Here is a 24,488-nt window from a genome sequence, read left to right as displayed (position 1 = left end):
CACCCAAAGCGCTTTACAATGCCACTATTCATTCACTCTCGCATTCACTCACTGGTGGACGCAAGCTATGGTTGTAGCCACAGCTGCCCTGGGGCAGACTGACAGAAGCGAGGCTGCCATATCGCACCATCGGCCCCTCTGGCCATCACCAGTAGGCGGTAGGGTAAAGTGTCTTGCCCAAGGACACAACGACCAGGACAGAGAGCCCGGGGATCGAACCGGCGACCTTCCGGTTACAGATGTGCTTCCCAACCTGAGCCACGGTCGCCCCCATTGAATGAATGAATTGAAGCATAACTGAATGAATGAATTGAAGCATAACTATGGCTACGTTCACACTGCAGGCAAAAGCGCATCAAATCCGATTTTTTTGACCCTATGCGACCCATATCCGATCATGGTATGACAGTGTGAACGGCACAAATCCAATATTTTCAAATCCGACCTGGGTCACTTTCGTATGTGGTACTGAATCCGATACATATCCGATGTTTAAGAAAGCGACTGCTGTTGAATGGTAATGTCGCATTAAATCTGTCTTTTACGTCACTGACACAAGACAGACGCCAATTATCAGCGCCCGATAAGACATCGCGAACGCTTCCTGGCCATCCAGTGAAACTGTTGGGAAGACAACATTGGAGAAATGTGAACATTTTATTTGTACTGTATAATCTGCAGATTCTGACAGAAATCTGCAACTATCCTTTGAAGCACCACTCCTCTAAAACAGCAATAAGGATCATTATTAGGTTATCTACATTATTATGTAAATAACAAAATAACTTCAAGCACAAATTGGGAAACGTGAAGTCGGAAGTCTTTATATTAAGGCCATCAGTCAAACAATATTGTTTGCTCTGGGTCTAAACAGAGCGCGTTGTGTGTGACGTCTTCTTTTGCGCATGCGGGGCCGCTTTGAGCATTCAAACTAGAGCGCGTTTGCTGTCACATTTTATTTATAGTGTGAACAAGCAGACAAAAAAATCGGATTTGATCAAAAAATTGGAATTGAGCATTAAGACCTGCAGTGTGAACGTAGCCTAAGGGAGGATTAAGGGTCACCTGGTCCAGCCCTAACTGTATGCTTTAGCAAAAAGGAAAGTTTTAACCCCAATCTCGTCACGCTGACAGATCTCTTCCTGTTTAAATAAATGTTGTAAATAAACTGATGGTGTCTCTTAGGCTTCACTTCTGTGTCTAAAACAGTTTTAGTTATAAACCAGGAGACGGTCTGAGGCTGATTTTGACTTCACTCTGATGGTCACAGAGAACAAAGAGCTAAATGCAGGAAATCAGGATAAGATTTACATTAAAACATTTAAAAACACATTTTGTTAGAAATCAGCACATTTAACGGTCGTGTGTAGTGTTTATAAAACAGAAGAAGACAAAATCGTCACACACTGAACTTTAGATGATTAATCTTCCTGCTGCTAATATATGAGTGAAGTGTTTAAACTGAAGCAGCAGATTTACTCTCTTTTAGAAACTGTCAGACTTTAAAGGTTAAAGAAAGATAAGAGTCCACAGGAGGCAGTGTGTGTACAAACTGTGATCAGACAGGGTGGAGGTTCATCCACCTCCATGCTCCATGCTGCTGACTGTGATTCGGTGGAAGTAGACGATGTAAGTGTAAAACAATGAAGAAGAAGGTCCTTTATGATCAGGTGGAGAACAGCAAAAAGAAAGGAATGGTAGCCAAGAGGTTTAAAACCTCATACATACAGTATGTTTATAGATGATATCACTATTTTGTATTTTACGTGCACATGCACGTACAAATGCTGTACCCATTAAAGAAGCAATTGTGTGTCAAACAAAGCCCATGAAAAGGGTTTAAATTGCATGTTTAAATTTAAGTGCATCACAGTTTAAAAATGTATTTAACACTGAAAAATAAGAAAAAACGTTTTATGTTATGGTCATAACTGTAATATAAACAAATGAATAACAATTTTATTGTCTGTTTGTTTCATAAAGTAATCAAACCCATATCACAAAGCAGCCACGAGAGGGAGCTCTAGGGCAGTTTACAAGCATAATAACCAGTTTAACTTCTAAAAGGCAGAACAAAATGAATAACAATTTTATTGTTTGTCATTGAAACCACATTGTGTTTTATTTTACTTTGTACAGTAAAACAGTTCTATTAAGCATAAAACTCAACAAAGAACTCAGATAAAGCACCCTTTATCACTATTTATACATTTTAATACTGTCATGGTCCCTGTGCCTCACCAGCTGATCCTGTATTAGACAACATGTGTTTTGTTGTTTTTTGCTCTCTCCTCTCTCTCTCTCACCTGCCGCTCCCGCCCCTGGCCCATTTGTGTTTTGTCTATAATTTTCTATAATTTTCATCGATTCGTAGTGTGATGGTGGGTCTATTTGTACCATTTTCTTGTATTTGCTTTTTTACAGTCTGCTAGCATAATTTTCAATATGTATTTATCTTCTTTCAACACGTTTCACATAATGACACCAAGATATAATAGTGTACAAGACTTGGATACATAACACAGAATTTTACCTATAACTAAGTGAACATCTTCCCAAAATTTTGCAATCTTAGGACAGAACCAGAACATATAATGATTCACATTTACATCTCCACAGCTTCTCCAACACGTAGTATATATATAAGTATATATATATATACTTATATATAATATAATATATTTTATTTATATATATATATATACAGTGGGGCAAAAAAGTATTTAGTCAGCCACCGATTGTGCAAGTTCCCCCACTTAAAATGATGACAGAGGTCAGTAATTTGCACCAGAGGTACACTTCAACTGTGAGAGACAGAATGTGAAAAAAAAATCCATGAATTCACCACAATAGACTAGAGATGGACCGATCCGATATTACGTATCGGTATCGGTCCGATACTGACCTAAATTACTGGATCGGATATCGGAGAAAAATAAAAAATGTAATCCGATCCATTAAATATCACGAAAGCACCTCACAAAACTTGCAACACGCCGTAACTCACCTCAGAACGTTAGCACGTCGGAGCAGTATGCATCACGTGATAGAGCGGCTGTGGCATGTGGGACCTGTCGGTGGTCTGGATAGCATTTGGAGCTTCGCTAGCAACCCGGCATTTCATCTCTGACAAAGTTATCCCCGAGAGAAGTAAAGCAAGTGTGTAAGTCCATCTCTGAATGTTTGTAAAGCATTCCTGCGTTAAGCTTAACGAGCGATATATGGAGCGACTGCCTCTCCTGCTGCTACTTCAATCATGAAACTGCTTAATGATCAGCTGATCGGCTTTTCTGTCGCGTCTCTAGTTTGCTTTTGGCCCACTTTGCACCAGAAAGAGGAAACCAGCGGCTGAACAACAGCAGCACGTTTAAGCTTGATAAGCTGTTGTTAGAATTTATTTAATATTACTTTCTACTCGAGGATCTTTTTCTACGTAGCTGACGCTGGTAACTGTGCAGGGGCGGATCTAGCAAAGTTTAGCCAGGGGGGCCGATAGGGCATTAACAGGGAAAAGGGGGCACAAAGACATACTTTTATTTCTTATTCTCATTTAAAATGTCTAGCTTTTAATAAATAATTATCTGACACCCAAAGTTTTAATTTGATGCAAAATGAATAGAAGTCCATTACTGTATATAGTGACTATTAAGTCTAATATATATACCCTAGTAAGCTATAGTACTTTTTCCTTTGGGAAGGTACCATCTGTGCAGTCTGCAATTTTGTTGAAGAAAGATGTTGAATCTATTTAATATTTCTTGAAAAATAATTGATTTCTGTGCATTTTTTTTCACACTGCATCAAATTAAGGTTGATTACGTCGATTAAGCATCATGAGGTGGAGCGTGAGGGGTGGTTCCCTATTTTTTATTTATTTATTTTTGTTGTTGCTGGGAGTTGGAACCCTATTAGTTAGGTTGCTTAATATTTATGCTAAGTACTCTTTAAAATACCAGAATAGGGAGGATGGTGTAGGTTTAAGTTTATTAGATTGATCAGTATTGCTGAACTATGAAATATTTTTTTTTTGCATACAGGTATAACAGAATAGCTTTAGTGTAGTTGTTGTTTTAAACTTGAGTATGAACTTATACAAAATGCAGCAAGATATTTAAAAAACAGTTTTGTTGATTAAAAAACACTATATCGGATTCATATCGGTATCGGCAGATATCCAAATTTATGATATCGGTATCGGTATCGGACATAAAAAAGTGGTATCGTGCCATCTCTACAATAGACCACAAACTTAGTCACCGAGCAGTGACTAAGTTTGTGGTCAAAGGCTTGCACCCATTTGCCACAGCAGATGCCCCCGATTTTCGGTAAGTGAATGTCTTTAATTGTAGGCAGGGACATTACTGGATATTCTTGTGTAATTGTAATTGTTGCTACAGATGAATATTTATTTTATTATTTTACATTTACAATTTCTTTTCCTGGGGACCCTGTGACACCCCATTGAAGAGCCGTAGGCTGTGGATCTCTTAAGATCTCACTGTTTTCGGAAACAAACTACTTGTTGTGAGACCAATTCTTTATTTTTCACACCAAACTATTTAATAAGACAAACTTTACACAGAGTTAATCAAATATAACTAATGCTTTAACATTAACAGGATTTCATAACAAAAACTACAGATTCCATCTGAACTCTGTGGAGCCTGATCTCAAGTCCAACTCTGAAACCAGAAGAGGATCTTCCTCTCTCTTCAGAGTCATTGTGATCCAGTGGTTTCAGTCCTGCATGATCAGGCTGATGTCTGTCTCCACGTTGGTTGAGTGTGGAGTAAGTGCATATGAGAGCATGAGGGTGGGAATGGATGTTTGTATCTGTGTGTGCCTGTATGTCTGTGTCTATATGTCAGGTTGGGTATCAGACGCCACCTCTCTGGGGACATCTCAGGCCCTCCAAGGTTTGGAGGCCTCTCTCCCCCCACCACCACTTCCCCTGCCAATGGCGGACTCCCTCAGACATCGGTGCGTTGGTGGTTCTTTGTGTCTGGGGATGGGCGTCCAGGTACACACCGGCTCACTCCTTGGCGGCCGCTTATCGGGGCCTGGAGCCTGGGGCTCGCTCGGGCCACTTCGGAGGTGGGGTGCCCCCGGCCTCTCGGCCTGGGGCTCGGTCACTCAGGCACGGCTGGCTGCCGGCGGAGCTCACCGGCGCGTCACTGCAACTCCCCCTGGCTTCTGCTCCGCGGCTGCTGAGTGAGCCCTCATCTGGGACTCTCCTCAGCTCTTTCTGCGACAGTGGCGCGGCTGCCCCTCTGTTGGTCTTCCTTGGTCTCTTGTGTTCTGGGGGCCTCTGGATGTCTGGAGTTTTGATCTCCTCCATACCTGCTTCATGCCCTGGAGGACGGGGCTGTGGCCCCCCCACACCCTCTAGCAGATCATTACATGAAGGAACCTTTTAAAAAAACAAGCGCGTCCATGCTCACAGGTGTACACACGGGTGATCACACCCACAAACTACACCCTTTTTAGCTCCTACCTCAAAGCACACTGTGTTCTGTTGATCTTATGTGCTGCACAATAATGTTTAATATTTAGTATTTACTGTTATATTCCCATATATCATTGTGATGTTGTTTATTCTATTACTCTTGTTCTCTTCTGCTTGTTTTCTTTTTTCTTTCTCAGCAGGTGATCCAGGTGATTGATATATGCATTTTTTTTATTTTTTTTTATTTCTGCCCGTTCTGTTGGTTTTTGTTTTTTGCCCTTCTCCCCCGTCCCTCTTCTCAGCTGTTTCTCTTTCCCTCTTTCTTTCTCCCCTTCTTTCCTCCAGTCAAGTCTGTCCCGTATTCAGCAAGTGAAAATAAAATAAACAATAAAAGGTGAATCAAATGGACCATTATGGCAAGGCTGGGATGGTCAATTTGGTAAAGTAAATCCGTTGGGCATCTTTCTTTGCCTTTAGACAATAATTCTGATGGCAAAAGAGCCAAACGGGACAGGCAAAAAAAAAAAAAAAAAAAAGATCTCACTGTTGGGTTTGTAAGGCCATGTTACTCCTAAATTTCTATCTTGTTCAAAGAGAAGATATAAACAAAGTTCTAAGCTAATCGACCTTAATGTTCTCCTTTTTTAAAAAGAATTGAAAAAGAATCGAATCGTTAAACAGAATCGAAAATGGAATCGGAATAGTGAAAATCGTATTAATGCCCATCCCTAATCATCAGTATCAAACTGTGACAATAAAAAAAAACTTCATTAAAGCAACCAAGAATGGGATAAGTTTGATGTGAATCTTTGGTAATGCATGGCGGAAGCTCTGTGCCAATTTTATCAACAAAATAAGGATTTTATCGTCTGCTGGATGCAGTACCTTGGCCTCCATTAACTATGAGGAATCTTTGACATTTCGACCAAGATTCGTTCGTCAATGGAAATATTAAGCAAGTATTTAAGACTCTGGTCTCTTAGCCTATGACTGCTGGGATTGGCTCCAGTGCCCCAGCGACCCTTAAAAAGATAAGCAGAAGCAAATCGATGAATCTTTACTTTCTTCCATTTCTGCAATATTATTAAGAGTAGAAATACCCTGTCTGAGTGATGCTGAAAAACTTGTTCATGCATTTATTACTTCAAGTCTGGACTATTGCAATTGGTTATTATCAGGATGTTCTTTTTTGCGTTAGGACAAAGGTAGGATGCGATTGCTGCTGTTTTATCCATGTGTGGATGCACATGCCCAGCTCCCAAATTGTACCCAAATACTGTACCTCCCTCCATCCAACCATACACTTCTTTGGGTTTGCCATCAGTCCTGCCTGCCAAAGGGTCTCTGGGACCGTGACCAACCACTGCACATGCTCCACCACTATGAATCACTATGAATGATAACATCATCCAGGTAGCAAACAGCATAAGCAGTGTGAGGATGCAGCTGTAGCTCCAGCACGTGCTGGAAAATGGCCGCGGCTTCAAACAAGCCAAATGGAAGTGTGACAAATTGGTACAAACCATAAAGAGTGGAGAAAGACGTTTTTGATGATAATAATAATAATAATAATAATAATAATAATGATAATAATAATGGATTGCATTCATACAGCACTTTTTCCTCAGACCCTCAAAGTGGTTTACAATTCCACTATTCATTCACGCTCACATTCACACACTGGTGGAGGTAAGCTACAGTTGTAGCCACAGCTGCCCTGGGGCAGACTGATTGCGAGGCTGCCATTACGCGCCATCGGCCCCTCTGGCCATCACCAGTGTTTGTCTTTGGACTGTGCAGACAAGGGAATCTGCCAGTAGGCGTTGGTTAAATCCAGCATCATAAACAACCAAGGAGTGCTTATAAAGTCCAGGTCAACCTTTGGCATGGGATAAGCATCAAACCATGAGACCTTGTTCACTTTGTGATAATCATCAAAGAACCATATAAAACCCTGCACTCACTCCTTAATTCCCTTGAAGTACCTTAAAAACAACCGGGCCCTCTCAACAGCTGAGACAAATCATCTGGCAAACAGATAAGCATAGGAGACCAAACACTGAGGAACAAATCCTCACTTCATCCTATGATAACAGCATTTTCAACATTTCCTCCAAATCCTTTTGCACAATTTGTCTCTTCTGCTCAGGCAACCTGTTAGGCCATGAACACACTTTCATGCCAGGCTGCGTTTCAAAAAGGTGCACAACACATCTGCAAACTGCTGTTGCAATGCAGGAACATCAGCTTTATTGGAATGTGTGAGATGTTAATCACAATGTATCTTAAACACACTCTCTGTTCAGTGTGAGTCTCCTCCTCTGATAAACCTCCACTGAAAACAGTTAAATTAGTTTGAATCTGAAACAAACTACTTGTTGTGAGACCAATTCTTTATTTTTCACACCAAACTATTTAATAAGACAAACTTTACACAGAGTTAATCAAATATAACTAATGCTTTAACATTATCAGGATTTCATAATAAAAACTACAGATTCCATCTGAACTCTGTGGAGCCTGATCTCAAGTCCAACTCTGAAACCAGAAGAGGATCTTTCTCTCTCTTCAGAGTCATTGTGATCCAGTGATTTCAGTCCTGCATGATCAGGCTGATGTTTGCACAGAGCAGATAATGAAGGGAAGGTTTTTGCACATTGGTAACAGTGAAACAGTTTATTTACAGTGTGGGATCGTTTGTGTTCGGAGTATGAACTGAGATTCCTGAAGCTCTTGTCACACTGGTCACAGCTGAAGTTCACTTCCATGTGTGTACGTTCATGTTTGTTACAACAACCTGATTGTGAGAAGCTTTTGTCACAGTGTCTGCACTTGTATGGTGTCTCTTTTGTGTGAATTCACTTATGCTTGTTCTTTAAGCTCACGTGCAGTGGTGAAGGATGACCCACACTAGTCACAGGTGTGCTTTTTGACCCCAATGTGGAAGAGGTCATGTATTTTTAATGTACTTGGTGTGTGGAAGCCTCTCCCACATTCTTTGCAGTAGTTCATTTTGTCTCCAGTGTGGCTACGTTGATGTGGTTTTAGGTCCTGTTGAAGATTGGAAGTTTTTCCACAAAGGACACAGAGAAATTTTCCCACCACCACAGTGACGACAGGGCTGAGAACAGGATCCATCTGTGTTGCTCTGCTTCTAAACAAAGACACTGTAAGTCAACTCTGCCAACGTCCAATTACATTTTACTGTTTACATTACAAATCTCAGCTTACTGAGTGAAAATGATTCTTCATTTTTCCAAACAGTTCATTCAGAATAACTCCATAAGTTTACTGATCAGACTTGTTCCAAACACTCAGGTTAAAATTACAAGATAAAAAACTAAATACATCCTCACAGTAACTGCACTTGTAGAGTTACTTTCTGGTGTGGATCTGTTGGTGTTTATTCAGCTGATTTGGAGTTTTAAAAGTCTTCTTACACAGGTCACATTTGTAAGGTCTCTCCTCAGTGTGGCTAAACATGTGTTGTTGTAGCTGTGCATCTGTTGTAAACGGTTTCCCACACTGATCACAGCAGTAAACATCATTTCCAGTGTGAATCAGTAGGTGAATATTTCGGTACTGTATGTTGTTGAAAGTTTTTCCACAAAAGTCGCAGCTGTACACCTTAATTCCAGAGTGGGTAACTAGATGCTTCTGTAAGTGTTCATTTCGAGCAAAAGCTTTAGCACACAAGCCACAGATGTACTCTTTAACTCCACTGTGGATGACTTGGTGTGTTTTTAAGTGTCCAGCCCGTAAAAAAGACTTTCCACACAAGTCACAGCTGTACGCTTTAACTCCACTGTGGATGAGTTGGTGGTTTTTTAAACCTCGAGTCTCGGCAAAAGACTTTCCACACTCATCACAGCTGTAAGGTTTAACTGCACTGTGGATGAGTTGGTGAGTTTTTAAGTGTCCAGCCTGGGTAAAAGACTTCCCACACTCATCACAGCTGTAAGGTTTAACTCCACTGTGGATGAGTTGGTGTCTTTTTAAGCTTCCAGCCCGGTTAAAAGACTTTCCACACAAGTCACAGCTGTAAGGTTTAACTCCACTGTGGATGAGTTGGTGACTTTTTAAGTGTCCAGCCTGGGTAAAATCCTTCCCACACTCATCACAGCTGTAGGGCTTCTCTCCCTTTCTTCTGTGAGGTTTGTCGGCCTCCTGAGAGCACTGACTTCTCGCTTCATGTTGGTCCTGCAGTGACAGAGATACAAACAGAGGCAGTGAGTGAAATGCAGTCATGGAACAAACTGTAACTCCCTCCATTGGTGGAATTTAATGTGACAAAAAACACATTGTTGGTGTGTTACCATCACCTTGTGGTGATAGTGTCACATTACAATGATGTGCAATGAGAGTTGTAATGAAAATGACATTCTTGAAGAAATACTGATAAGTAGAGGTGGGAATCACCATACATCCCACGATACGATATTATCACAATACTTAACGCACGATACAATATTATTGCGATTTTTTTTAAAAATATTTTGCAATATTCAGATTCTGTACATAAAGGTACACTTCATCAATATTCATTTTATCTAATATCAAAGTCTCACACTCAGTCTTTCTCTCATTTCAGCCAGTTTTATTGTTGACAAACTGAACGGTTTGTATTACAGTCTAGTCCAACTTAACTGAATGCAACCATCTGGTACAATTACAGCTATTCTGAACTATGCAATTTAGGAAAACTATGCAGCCCATTCAGCAACTGAAGAACTTGAAAGTAAATTAAAACAAAATAGAATTTTACATTAAATAAAAAAGTTTTAAACTTAATTAAAATAAAACATGTCTTAAATTCAAATAAGTAAACTGTCATGTTTATTGCTGCCAAAAAAAAGTTAAACACATTTGGACAGTGAAGGAATGTCAGGATTCTTGCTCAGAAAAAGGATCAACATGCTCTGAAGTCAGAGCACAAAAACCTTTTTTGTAACAAAATATCGATTTCTGCTGTCCCTGTATCGATACATTATTAGCAAACAAAATATCACGATACTACACAGTATCGATTTTTTTCCCCCACCCCTACGTGATAAGTGGAGAAAATCTTTTACTTCATAAAATTTTTTGAGTTCAACTGATGATATTGTTGTTTCAATATGTGCTGATAAAATATCATCTTTGTATTTTCTTCTAACTTCTGTGGTTTTTGGTTGTGAATGTAGATTCTGTATATATGGAGGAGCCCAGGATGGAAAAGATAAAGCTGCTGTTAATGTGTTATTAAAAACCAACCAGCTGTGCACACAGTTTCAATAACAGTGTAACTGTGATATTTTTCTCACCTTCTGTGTTGAAGACATTGTTTCCTCTGTAGTGGCTGAGCTGAGTCCAAATGGCTGAAATTGTTCCTCTGCTGCACCACCAGACCCTTCTCTTCCTGTTACTCAGCTGGGACACAAAAAGTATATATTTGTATTTTATCCCTGACAAAAAGAAGCAGAGCAAATAAACATTACTACACTCCTCAGTGACAACAATACCCATGAAGCTTCAAGGTAAAACCCCAGAAGCAACTACAAAAAGAAAGTCATCAGTTGCCTACAAGAACCTGAAAGGTAAAAAGCCACTGACTGTCCTGTATGTCACCGCCTTTACCCAGGGGATGCGACACCCTGTATATATGGACTTCCATAGTTTCACAAAGGAGTCCAGCTTGGAAATGTTGTAGCAGTATAAACTCAGCCAACTACAACATTTCCAAGCACCTCATTACCATCCTAGGGGAGCTAGGATGGTAATGAGGTTTTTAAAAAACATTTTAAAAAATCACTTTGTTAATGTGGAATTCAAAAAGTATTTCACAAATGGAGAATGTATTCTACAATTCATTATTTAAGCACAGAATTCTTTATTTCGATGTGCGTGGCTCTTGTGGTCCTCCATATAGGGCTAGCAAAAAATCATAGAAGTGGCACACATCACATCACCTGTTGAAGGTGTTAACAACACCTTTACATCCACTTGGTGAACTCGCAAACGCTTAGGATTTAGCTGAACCTGACTTTAGATGTTTCTGAAACAAGAAGGACATATTGATTTGCTCTCCTGATATTGAGAGTGTAGTATTGATATTTTAACCTTTAAGGAGCACAAAATGTATTAATCCTACTAACACATACACGCATGTAATGAAGCTCAAGAAGACCAGATAGTATTTTAAGCCTGTGTTTCTGATTTTATGGTTCACTTAGTGGGATGAGAAGCAATATATGAACTAGTGGACTAATATTATATTAGGAAAGATGATTGAATTATAGCAGGGGTGAACAGAATGCAGCAGAGGGATTAAATGAGTGAGACTAGTAGATTCTTAGTTTCTTGTTCCTGATGTGTAGGGGAGGTTTTACCATGACATACACCTTGTTACATGGGATGAAACTTGCATTTTTGTTACCAAGTGGAAGTGAAAAGTCCTAAAATTAGGCTTTCATATTTTTACATTTTGTAGAATTTTATTTTATTATATATGTTTGAGGAGTGCACTGAAAGTTAGGTTTGAGAATCTGCTCTCCTTCAAGCAGGCCTGCATGATTGGAACTAAACGTGCTATACAAAACTGTTGCTTTAAAAACGATGGTAAGGTGAGCTTCTCCACCTTACAATGGGCTCTGGAGAAAGTCACCTATGTGGGACACGATTAGATAGTAAGTCCCAAGTCCCTTGTCTAAAAGGAATCAGCAAGGTAATCAATTCTGAATTCATCTTTTTTCTTTTTTGAAATTATGTCATGTTGCTGGCAGTTAGTGATGGGATTTCCGGCTCTTTTTAGAGAACCGGCTCTTTCGTCTCGGCTCACTAAAAAGAGCTGGCTCTTTCGCCTCCCAGCCAGCTCTTGAGGTTTTTTTGTTGCTTTAATTAATTTATTATTAACAACAATATAAAATTATGCACAAAAAAAATTACTAACGTAATTACTAGGGGTGCAACGATACACAAAATTCACGGTTCGGTTCGATACTTTGGTGTCACGGTTCGATATTTTTTCGATACAAAAAATGTTCATGCCTTTTTAATTTGTCATTTATTAAAATTATAAATATATATTTTAACTCAAAAGTACAGTTTTTAAATTTAACCCTAACCCTTGTGCGTGTTTTTTTATTTTGACAGCGAATGCGCACCTGCGGACTACTTATGTGCAGCCCTGGTTATTTAGCTCATCATATTGCAGCCACAGAAATTATTTTGTCCATGAAACCATAAAGCTGCACTTTCTTTTTGCCTTATAGTCTGATTTGTCATAACTTTTCTGTTTTGTGGTAAGCTTTTCTTTGGCTGTCACTTCTTCACCCTGACCTGTCTTATTTGGCTCAGCAGAACTAAAATATATATCCTGCTGCTTTTACACACGCACTCACATAATGCTCAGCGATTCTCTGCGCGATCAACCTCTCACATGTTTAAGCTTGCTGCGGGAGATTTCACTTGTCATGCTTGCCCTGCGCTCTTCCTTCTGAGGATGCTGTCTGTGTGGAGCGCTCAGTGAATCTGCGCTCGACAGTGCAGCCTAGGCGGAGTAGTCGAATGCAGATTCACTGAGCGCTCAACACAGACAGCATCGTCAGAAGGAAAGTTGGAAAATAAATTACAAATTTTGTATTGTTCGATACATATGCGTACCGAACCGAAAGCACTGTATCGAACGGTTCAATATCAATACGAATATCGTTGCACCCCTAGTAATTACACTGCGCCTAGCATCCTGGAGCACTTCTGTTGTGTTTTGTATGTGTTTTGGAGTTTGTGCGTGCCTCAGGGTTTATACGTGCTTTGTCTCTAGGGACCACCGTAAATATACTTTTATTTATTCAGTCCACATAAAATGTAATAAATTAATCATATGATACAAAAACCAACTTTTAACTATTTAAATTTTCATCGTTTTCCTTTTAAACTAATTTAAAGTGAAACAAAACAAAACACTGCAACCCACAACACAATAAAATATAAATTATAATATGAAAACAAAAAGAAGATGCATATTCTCTGTCATATGGGCCTGCATGAATAAACTTTCTGAATCCTTTATCATCTGCAACTGAAAATAGTTGTGGTTGATTCCTATACCTTTCTAATGGGATGTTGTTGTCCCTGGCTCTCTTTCTGTCTCGCTCTGTTCATGTGCTACTGCGAGCGTAACTACTGCCCCTCCCCCCTCTTTCCAGCGCAAAGCACAAGGCTCGCATGTGGAGTGAAGCGGAAAAAAGTGCGACAGAGAAGGTGAGAGAAAGAAAATAAACCCTACAGCTTGTGACGCTCACTTCAAAGATCCGGCTCTGAGATTCATTTTGTTCGCGACCGACACATCACTACTGGCAGTAGAAACTTAAGTCGACAGAAGAAGTTGTGCTTTCACCAATAAACATACGGGGACTGACTGGACTGATAATGGAGACAAATGGTTGACTGACTTGACACTGATATGCAAGATTGTACCTACTCCAAGCAGACAAGGAAAGGGTTGATGCATGTATGTTTTTTTCAGGAGCAGGAAGATGACAGCGACATCCTAGGGTAGCATGAACTTGTGGGCTATGAAGACTTAATCTTGTAATTGTTCATTTCTATGTGTATTTACCACCAGTATGTTATTTTCATGATGTGGTGGCAGATTTCTTTTCCTATGTTTTAATCATATCACATTAGTAATAGTAATTTTATTTTCTCACTTCAGTGTTCATCAGTTGTATGCATTCACATAGAATGTTATCACAAGTGGGCCCCATGTTATTGCACCTTCACAGTGGACCAATCGTAGACTGGAAGATCTCCAGACAGCCTACTTTAAGGGAGGTGACAGGTGGTTGTAATTTTTTCTGAGGTCAAGGATGAGCTGGACTGAAGGTATAGGGATACGTGATGTCCTGTGGAATGTTCTTTGTTTGAGAGTGTCTGTGAGGGTGGCGGCAAAACTTCAGAGATGATCCTTGTGTTGACTGGGATGTTCCCACCCAAATTGTAATGTGTTTATTAAACACACTTCAAACCCAGCTCACAGGGTATGTTGCAGCGAGTTTTCTAAAATTTCCATAACAGTTCGGCCTTGATGATCAGGATTTCTCAGGTGAGTTTTGATGAATCACAGGCACGTGGTGACTGGCCATCCTGAGGGAAAATTGCCTCAGTCCCATCGTTCTTTTGTTTGCACAAAAGGGGGAACCGTGACATGTGCTTCAGCAACTCACACATGTAGGACGTTTTAACGAACTAGGAGAGAGACTGCAAAGAATTTGCAATGGAAGTGGAAACACCACTATGATTCTTAGTGTTTTGTTAACCCCTGTTTAAAGGACAAAAATTGAGTTTTGTTCTCCAAGCATTTTGTGTCGCCTTAAATCTCACAAGAATGACAGTGGAGGTCTGCCTGTCTTTAAATGAGGAGTAAGAGCTGCCTCAGCCAGATCCCGCCCCCCACTCTATGGCTGTATTCCAATTCAGAAGAGGTGTCAAAATCCATAGGATGCATCCTACAAACGTACTTCAAATGCGGCCTCAAGAGGATGCAGCCCATGAATTTGGACATCCACAGAGTCTGCAGCTTTGAAAGCGGGATTTGAAGGCCGATTATGTCACGTGATGAAGAGTTTCCAAATTCATGGGTGGGTGGGTTTTGATGGGGTTTTTTTTTTAATATCTAAAGTAACATGGCTGCTATGAGGCCAGCTAGGATCCCTGTGGACCTTTCCCTACAAATGATCCAAGATGGATGGGATGAAGAGCCCATCGGAGGCATTGACTCGGACATCTCAGATATAGAGGACCCAGACTATTGTCCCCCCCCACTGAACAAGGCCAGTCAGACACAGAGGAGTCCTCTGAAGAGGAAATGGATATTGAGTCCAACAGAATGAGCCCCTCTTACTGCTCTAGCCACAATATTCTGAATTAGTCGGCTAGGGCTTGCACCTGGGTTTAGTACGGTCTCCCCAATAGATGTATGGAAGATGTTCATGTCTGATAATATAATAGAAGAGGTGCTGACATGCACAAACATGGAGGCACAAAGAGTCGCCACAGACAGGGGAAAAGAGTGGAAAAATGTAATCAAACATAAGCTCCTGGCCTTTATTTGATTGACCATTCTTGCAGGAAGTGAGAAGAACTGGGATATACCAGTCGGTGTGCTTTTTGGGAGTCCTCTGCATAACCAATTGTACAAGGCCACTATGTCAATTCAAAGATTTGAAGATATTCGCCCGTCTTGCACTTTGATGACAAGAGGACCAGAGCCTACCGACTGAAAACAAACCACGTGGCAGCTTTCCTTTCTACATATGGGGCCTGTTCCTGGTCAACTGCAGGCAGAAATTCATGCTCAGTGATTGTGTTACAGCGGATGAACCAATTGTGCCTTTCAAAGGGAAGACCCAGCTTCTGCAGTATATACTGAGCAAGCATACAAAAGTGATACAAGTGATACAAAAACTCCAATTTCTTAAAATAAATGAAAAAATAAATAAAAATGAAACGGGCCTCATGTCACAAACATGTTTTATGAGGAATACCTCAAATATGAAAATATTACAACTCTTCGTTTTAAAGATTTTGAAGAATAACAACCGAGTTTATAGCAAAATGCATTGATTTTATTTGGGGTCATTTTTGACCCCACTCGTGGAAGAGTGTAGGTATTGGTAGGTTGTGCATCCAAGGGTTAAACGTGCTGCTGTTGTTTAATGCGACCTCGCTGGTTTTCTCTTTCTGGCGCAGAGAAAAGCCGATCAGCTGGTCACTGATCAGTTTCATAACTGAATTAGCAGCTTTCTAGCTGAAGTAGTACGGGACAAACCGCCTTGCTTTTCACCTCAACTTTAGTTCGACTTCCTCGGCTGTAATTGGTCCAGCCCAATTCAGTTGATCATAACCAACTGGCCAATCCCCCACCATTCATTTATACCGTAAAAAAGAGAAAAGAAATAAAACCCCATCGGCCCATAAAAACGAAAAATCAAGGGCGGCCCACTGGGCAAATGCTGGGTATGCTCGATGGCCAGTCCAGCCCTTCCCGTACTGCCACACATTTGTTCGTCCAAAGCCAGTTAATCTGCGATGCCAGTTAAACTGGAACACCGGTCTCAGTCAAAATGCCCGGGTCGATTTTTTTATCCCAGTCCAGCCCTGGATGCATCTGGAGATCGTCCTATGAAGTCCTATTTCAATGACTAATTGCCCTCCCCCACGCTTGTACCCGTGGCTTCCTGTCACCGCGGTAAAGTGAGCCGTCATTTGTGAGCCGCGGTCAAGCCAGCCGCCTCTTATCCGCCGCATAAATTTCCTTGCGCTTTTACACCAGTCTTCACGGTAGCGCCTTTCCGCTTTATGTGCCGATTGAAAGCCTATACCCGCGCACACGTGCACATGCGCGAACGCGAGCACGTGCACGCGCACACACAAATTACAATGAAACAGCCCGATACAGTCAATACAATTATGGAAATGTCATAAATTCATTAAAAATCATCCTGAGTAGTTGATGTCCAACTTTCAACAGATTCCTTCTCTGGGACACCTACTGTACCTGTGTGCCAAGTTTCAGCCAGATTTACTGTAGAATTTCTCAGAAATTAAAGGAAACTTATATTCAACGCAATCAGCCAATACAATAGAATTATGTCAATTTTCAAAAATTCATTAAAAATCATCCTGAGTAGTTGAGGTCCAACTTTCAACACATCCCTCCTCTGGGACGCCTACTGTACCTGTGTGCCAAGTTTCAGCCAGATTTACTGTAGAATTTCTCAGAAATTAAAGGGTACTTGTATCCAATGCAGTCAGCCAATACAATATAATTATGTCAATTTTCAAAAATTCATGAAAAATCATCCTGAGTAGTTGAGGTCCAACTTTCAACACATCCCTCCTCTGGGACACCTACTGTGCCTGTGTGCCAAGTTTCAGCCAGATTTACTGTAGAATTCCTCAAAAATTAAAGGAAACTTATATTCAATTCAATACAGTCAATACAATAGAATTATGTCAATTTTCAAAAATTCATTAAAAATCATCCTGAGTAGTTGAGGTCCAACTTTCAACAGATTCCTTCTCTGGGACACCTACTGTACCTGTGTGCCAGGTTTAATCTCAATCTGCTGCATCAATAATTGTTTAATATTGATGGATCAAAAGTGCTGCTGAGAGAGTCATGACAGTGACTATAAAGAGACAGCATATTTGCTTTTCTTCACTGACTCGCTCTGAAATCCAGATTTTAATTTTGGAATATTAGGTGTACTTGTGGTTCCTATAGAATTTTAAGGTTGAACGGTAATCAGAGTCTTCATCTCTTAGATCTCTCTTCTGTGGATGCAGCTCACATCATTCTGTACAATACGATCATTTTTAATTCTACAACTGTTTATAACCTGCATAGTTCACATTTCTGTATAGCTGTATATCTCATATTCTGTATAGTTTTTTATATTTATATCCTGTTCATAGCGTGTAAATAGTTTGTACTCACTACAGCCTGTAACTATACTTATAGTTATAGCATATTCATAACATACCTTCATACCGTGTACATTGTAACATACCATAATAGACCCATTTCTGTAATATACTTACATACCTATATTATTGCTAATATATATTCTAATATATCTATATCATGGCTAAAGCACTTCTGGATGGATGCAAACTGCATTTTCTTGCCTTGTACCTGTGACATGTGCAATGACAATAAAGTTGAATTCTATTCTATTCTAAATTAATTCAGAAGACAAACACCCGTCTCTGCTTTTGAGATTAGCATTAACACCCTCAGTTTTGACAAATAATACAGTTATAGTGGATCAGGTGCCCCTGAATCTTCCCTTATTTGTGCTGCAATAAGCCTAGGCTCTTGCGGGCTTCCCATCATGTATGAATTTTTTCCTTCTTTGCTCGTTCTGTGTTTATACACCTCTCTGCATTTAATCATTAGTTAGTATGTATCTCTTGCACAGTGTATATGTTTTCCTGTCTCCTTTTCATCAACCTCAGCCAGTCACAGCAGATGGCTGTCTCTCCTTGAGCCTGTTTCTGCCAGATGTTTCTACCTCTTCAAATGGAGTTTTTCCTTCCCACTCACACTAAATGTTAGCTCATATGGGGTACTTAAATTGTTGGGGTTTTCTTTGTATTATTGTTGTGTTTTTACCCAGCAACATAAAGTGTCTTTAGGTGACTGTTGTTGTGATTTGGCGCTGTACAGGGAGTGCAGAATTATTAGGCAAATGAGTATTTTGTCCACATCATCCTCTTCATGCATGTTGTCTTACTCCAAGCTGTATAGGCTCGAAAGCCTACTACCAATTAAGCATATTAGGTGATGTGCATCTCTGTAATGAGAAGGGGTGTGGTCTAATGACATCAACACCGTATATCAGGTGTGCATAATTATTAGGCAACGTCCTTTCCTTTGGCAAAACGGGTCAAAAGAAGGACTTGACAGGCTCAGAAAAGTCAAAAATAGTGAGATATCTTGCAGAGGGATGCAGCAGTCTCAAAATTGCAAAGCTTCTGATGCGTGATCATCGAACAATCAAGCGTTTCATTCAAAATAGTCAACAGGGTCGCAAGAAGCGTGTGGAAAAACCAAGGCGCAAAATAACTGCCCATGAACTGAGAAAAGTCAAGCGTGCAGCTGCCAAGATGCCACTTGCCACCAGTTTGGCCATATTTCAGAGCTGCAACATCACTGGAGTGCCCAAAAGCACAAGGTGTGCAATACTCAGAGACATGGCCAAGGTAAGAAAGGCTGAAAGACGACCACCACTGAACAAGACACACAAGCTGAAACGTCAAGACTGGGCCAAGAAATATCTCAAGACTGATTTTTCTAAGGTTTTATGGACTGATGAAATGAGAGTGAGTCTTGATGGGCCAGATGGATGGGCCCGTGGCTGGATTGGTAAAGGGCAGAGAGCTCCAGTCCGACTCAGACGCCAGCAAGGTGGAGTACTGGTTTGGGCTGGTATCATCAAAGATGAGCTTGTGGGGCCTTTTCGGGTTGAGGATGGAGTCAAGCTCAACTCCCAGTCCTACTGCCAGTTCCTGGAAGACACCTTTTTCAAGCAGTGGTACAGGAAGAAGTCTGCATCCTTCAAGAAAAACATGATTTTCATGCAGGACAATGCTCCATCACACGCGTCCAAGTACTCCACAGCGTGGCTGGCAAGAAAGGGTATAAAAGAAGAAAAACTAATGACATGGCCTCCTTGTTCACCTGATCTGAACCCCATTGAGAACCTGTGGTCCATCATCAAATGTGAGATTTACAAGGAGGGAAAACAGTACACCTCTCTGAACAGTGTCTGGGAGGCTGTGGTTGCTGCTGCACGCAATGTTGATGGTGAACAGATCAAAACACTGACAGAATCCATGGATGGCAGGCTTTTGAGTGTCCTTGCAAAGAAAGGTGGCTATATTGGTCGCTGATTTGTTTTTGTTTTGTTTTTGAATGTCAGAAATGTATATTTGTGAATGTGGAGATGTTATATTGGTTTCACTGGTAAAAATAAATAATTGAAATGGGCATATATTTGTTTTTTGTTTAGTTGCCTAATAATTATGCACAGTAATAGTCACCTGCACACACAGATATCCCCCTAAAATAGCTAAAACTAAAAACAAACTAAAAACTACTTCCAAAAACATTCAGCTTTGATATTAATGAGTTTTTTGGGTTCATTGAGAACATGGTTGTTGTTCAAAAATAAAATTATTCCTCAAAAATACAACTTGCCTAATAATTCTGCACTCCCTATATAAATAGAATAGAATAGAATCGAGTACTTCAGACCGGGAGATTGGCAAAATGTATAAATAGGGTGGCGATTAGGGGAATTGGAGACAGCTGTGTAACACAGCAGGGATACATTGGGAATAAGAAGACAGTGGACGTAAGGCTCAACACAAGAAAGAGACAAGAGGCCACCAAACTAAGACACAGACCTAAGACACACGAGCTTGACACAGACAAAACCATAAACAGACATGAAGACAAGACTGGCTTTAACACTAGAGTGTTTTCACAAGTCTTCCATCCACTTGTGGAATGCTGAAAAAGAACTACACTTAAAAGCAATATGGAACTGAAAACAAAAGAATACATAATGTAAACATATCATCAAATAATCCAGGACTCACAAACAATGATATGATGAACAGAACTATAAAAAACAAAACTGAGAAATGCTTGGTAAACTGACCAAGGACTATGTCATCATGTCATTTTTTAAATATCATAGTTAATGTGTCCTGATTTGTAGATAGTGCCATTTTACAAATACAAGGAAATCCAACTGGGTGACAAGCCAGAGTTGTCTGCCCACACACCCACTGACCAGAAAAAGGGTTGAAACCTCAACTACTCAGGATGATTTTTAATGAATTTTTGAAAATTGACATAATTCTATTGTATTGGCTGATTGCGTTGAATATAAGTTTCCTTTAATTTCTGAGGGATTCTACAGTAAATCTGGATGAAACTTGGCACACAGGTACAGTAGGTGTCCCAGAGGAGGGATGTTTTGAAAGTTGGACATCAACTACTCAGGATGATTTTTAATGAATTTTTTAAAATTGACATAATTATATTGTACTGACTGTATTGAACTGAATATAAGTTTCCTTTAATTTCCGAGGGATTCTACAGTAAATCTGGATGAAACTTGGCACACAGGTACAGTAGGTGTCCCAGAGGAGGGATGTGTTGAAAGTTGGACATCAACTACTCAGGATGATTTTTCATAAATTTTTGAAAATTGACATAATTATATTGTATTGGCTGACTGCATTGGATACAAGTACCCTTTAATTTCTGAGGGATTCTACAGTAAATCTGGATGAAACTTGGCACACAGGTACAGTAGGCGTCCCAGAGGAGGGATGTGTTGAAAGTTGGACCTCAACTACTCAGGATGATTTTTAATGAATTTTTGAAAATTGACATAATTCTATTGTATTGGCTGATTGCGTTGAATATAAGTTTCCTTTAATTTCTGAGGAATTTTACAGTAAATCTAGCTGAAACTTGGCACACAGGTACAGTAGGTGTCCCAGAGAAGGAATCTGTTGAAAGTTGGACCTCAACTACTCAGGATGATTTTTAATGAATTTTTGAAAATTGACATAATTCTATTGTATTGGCTGTATTGCATTGGATACAAGTACCCTTTAATTTCTGAGGAATTCTACAGTAAATCTGTCTGAAACTTGGCACACAGGTACAGTAGGTGTCCCAGAGAAGGAATCTGTTGAAAATTGGACATCAACTACTCAGGGTGATTTTTAATGAATTTTTATACAAAGCGAAAAGGCGCTACCGTAAAGACTGGTGTAAAAGCGCAAGGAAATTTATGCGGCGGATAGGAGGCGGCTGGCTTGCCCGCGGCTCACAAATGACGGCTCACTTTACCGCGGTTTCCTGTCCTGGGGGTTGGTTGTTCTCCTGCCCTGCACCCCATCCTTTTGTTCTTACCCCCTAGCAACCGCCATATTCTAACGTTGCAAGCAATCACAAACTCTACAGTCTGTCTCACTCCAATGTATAATTTCTCAACAGAGCTAAACTCAACATAAACTGAACCCACATTAAAGTTAGCTCGGTGCTTACCTTTAGATGAGCCCACAAACCGAGAGAAACTCCGTGATGAAGCTGGAAGTCTTAAGAAACAGATCAGGGAGCAGAGACCCACGTGGTTCACGCTGATCTGAGCTACGATCCAGGAGACAAGGGTGTGGAGATCGATGCAGATATTAATCCCAACGTTGGTAGTTGTATATGTTCCTGTAAGTTTACTACGTCACTCCCGTTTCATGGAAAAAGCAGCTCTCTCTGCTCGACTCCTCTCCTGCACACACACTTTGCTCCGCCTCCTTTTCCGGCTCTGCAGTGATTTGTTGCTGTGCGGCCACGTGACTCAGCTGGGCAACGTAACCACGTGGGTGTTATTTAAAATTTCAAAATTAGGGCCTATCTCATTTCCCCAAACTCTTTTCCTTGGCTTCGAAGAAAACGTCATCGTGGGAAGGAGAATTGCTAAGGACTCAGGAAAAGAGAGGAGCGGTGCTGAGAATTGGAACAGCCTTACACTCGTCTCTCTGTAACAATGTGACACCGGATGTCCGCCTGTTGAAACTACATTGTGCTGAAGATGGACTACAAAACAAACATCTTACTTCATCACAATGTGTTCTAACCCTGTTGTTTTATGGAAGTCATATAAACGAGAACAGCCTGTTAAAATATCCCTTCATTACAACGTTTGAATGTTAAAGAAGAAGGAACATTTAGGGTCAGATTTACTAACATCTGCAGCAGCTCAAACACGTCTTTTGATCGTTGCTGCTGTATTTACTAAAGAGACTCTTAGCTTTTTAAAATTCAGTGACAGAAAGACTGAAGTCATAGCTGGACTTGCCATCGGGCATTTGCCCGGTGGGCCGATGGTTATTTTTCGTTTTTCTTTAATGGTATAAACAATGAAATGTGGTGGATTGGCCAGATGCTGGCCGATGTGTAAAAAAGTTTGGTGCTGATAGTGGCGGAGCGTCCACAGAGGCCAGGAGTTGGATGAGGGAAAGGGGAGGCAGGAGAGATCAATGACGATAGAGCATGTGTCCAAATTCATGGGCTGCATCCTCCTGAGGACCCGGCCTTCGCGGTCTACGTGGGCCGGGTCCTCAGAAGGTCGGGTAGGCCGGAAGTAAACGGCTGGGGAAATTGGACGGTCTAGCCTTCTGATTAGCTTCACCGCTGTCTCGGTGGAGTTTAATAAACTCGGCCGTCTGCTCCTTGCTATCTAAAATATAACAGGACACTGGCGTAAATTCTCGACCGTCTCACACTTCTGTTTAATCAGTTTTCTGCTTGACGTTTATTCAGCTGTGTGAAAATCCTGGGGGATTAATAAAGTTTTATTTTATCTAATCTAATCTAATAACTTTAATCTCAGCCAAACCGATTTACTCACGAGCAAATAAAACACTGAAAAAAGCCCAACAATAACATTTTTAGGTTATTGTTGGGCTGGTGGGTAGCAGATGCTCCGAAAACGTCGAAGCACTTTTGCAAATATGCGATATCTTGATAAACCGAGCAGATATTTGATGTTTACACAGCTACTTTCTTGCCTGAAAATATGTTAAAAGTTTATTTTGTGACCCAGAAAGATTAGTAACAGTAATTTTAAAACTTAGTAGCGGCCGCCATTATTGGAAACTGGAGTTTGGCTGGGCTGCGCTATGAATTCTGGGATATGGTAGGCCACGAAGGACACACCCGACCCACCCTTCAAATTCGGGGAAAAAGAGTTCCTGTCTACGAATTTGGACAGCCTTCGGCGCATCGCTGTGATGTAATCGGTCTACAAATGCGGCCTCAGGAAGATGCAGCCCATGAATTTGGACACGACCATGGACGATGCGACAGTACCCCAAAAATGAAGCCAAAACGTCTCTATCGCCCCCTAGTGTCTGGCTGCAGTGTAGGTCATAACCCCCCCCATGTTAGCAGATGGAAATTGATTAATTCTCCTTAGATAATTTTTCTTTTCTTTTCAATAGTTCTCATCATGCTGATTTATGTCCAAGGGGTCTCCTTTCCCATAAGTCTGATTCTAATTTCTAGTGCGGTGATGTTAAATTGGGGTGTAACGCAAGGGCGTACATTTGGCATGGATGGAAGGGACATGTCCCCACCAATAATTTGATCTTCTCAAGTAAAGACAGTAAATTAAAACAAAAACGATAGAAAGAAGAAGAAAAAAACAGCGATCAATCAACGTCTCATTCACCCAGCGGTGCAGAAAGAGTTAAATTATGTTCTCTACTGGAGTCCTACCTCATGTGACAAATATGGACAATGTGATTGGCTGCGCCTTACAGGGAGCTCCGTTTAGTTTTAGCAGCGGCAAGCCTGCGCTGCGAGGAGGAGAGGAGGATGGGCAATAATGCGTTACAAGTAACGCATTACTGCCCATCTCTGGATATAAGAAAGTATTTTTCAAAAAGAAACCTGTAAGTCACTTAAAGTCAA

At 40.6% G+C, this 24,488-nt stretch overlaps 1 long non-coding RNA gene across 1 annotated transcript; it reads right to left on the bottom strand.

The window, feature by feature from the left end:
• Positions 1 to 9,595: 9,595 nt before the first annotated feature.
• LOC120720338 lies at positions 9,596 to 22,762 on the bottom strand. The gene is made up of 3 exons (XR_005692895.1): positions 22,065 to 22,762; positions 10,750 to 10,855; positions 9,596 to 9,646 (listed from the first exon to the last, which is right to left on the bottom strand). It is a non-coding gene; the product is annotated as an uncharacterized LOC120720338 (long non-coding RNA).
• Positions 22,763 to 24,488: the final 1,726 nt, after the last annotated feature.

Source organism: Simochromis diagramma, unplaced genomic scaffold (assembly GCF_900408965.1).
Source record: "Simochromis diagramma unplaced genomic scaffold, fSimDia1.1 OVJJ01000578.1, whole genome shotgun sequence".
Lineage (NCBI taxonomy): Eukaryota > Metazoa > Chordata > Actinopteri > Cichliformes > Cichlidae > Simochromis > Simochromis diagramma.
Note: the sequence above shows the minus strand (reverse complement) of the source record. Positions and strands in the feature narration are given on the sequence as shown.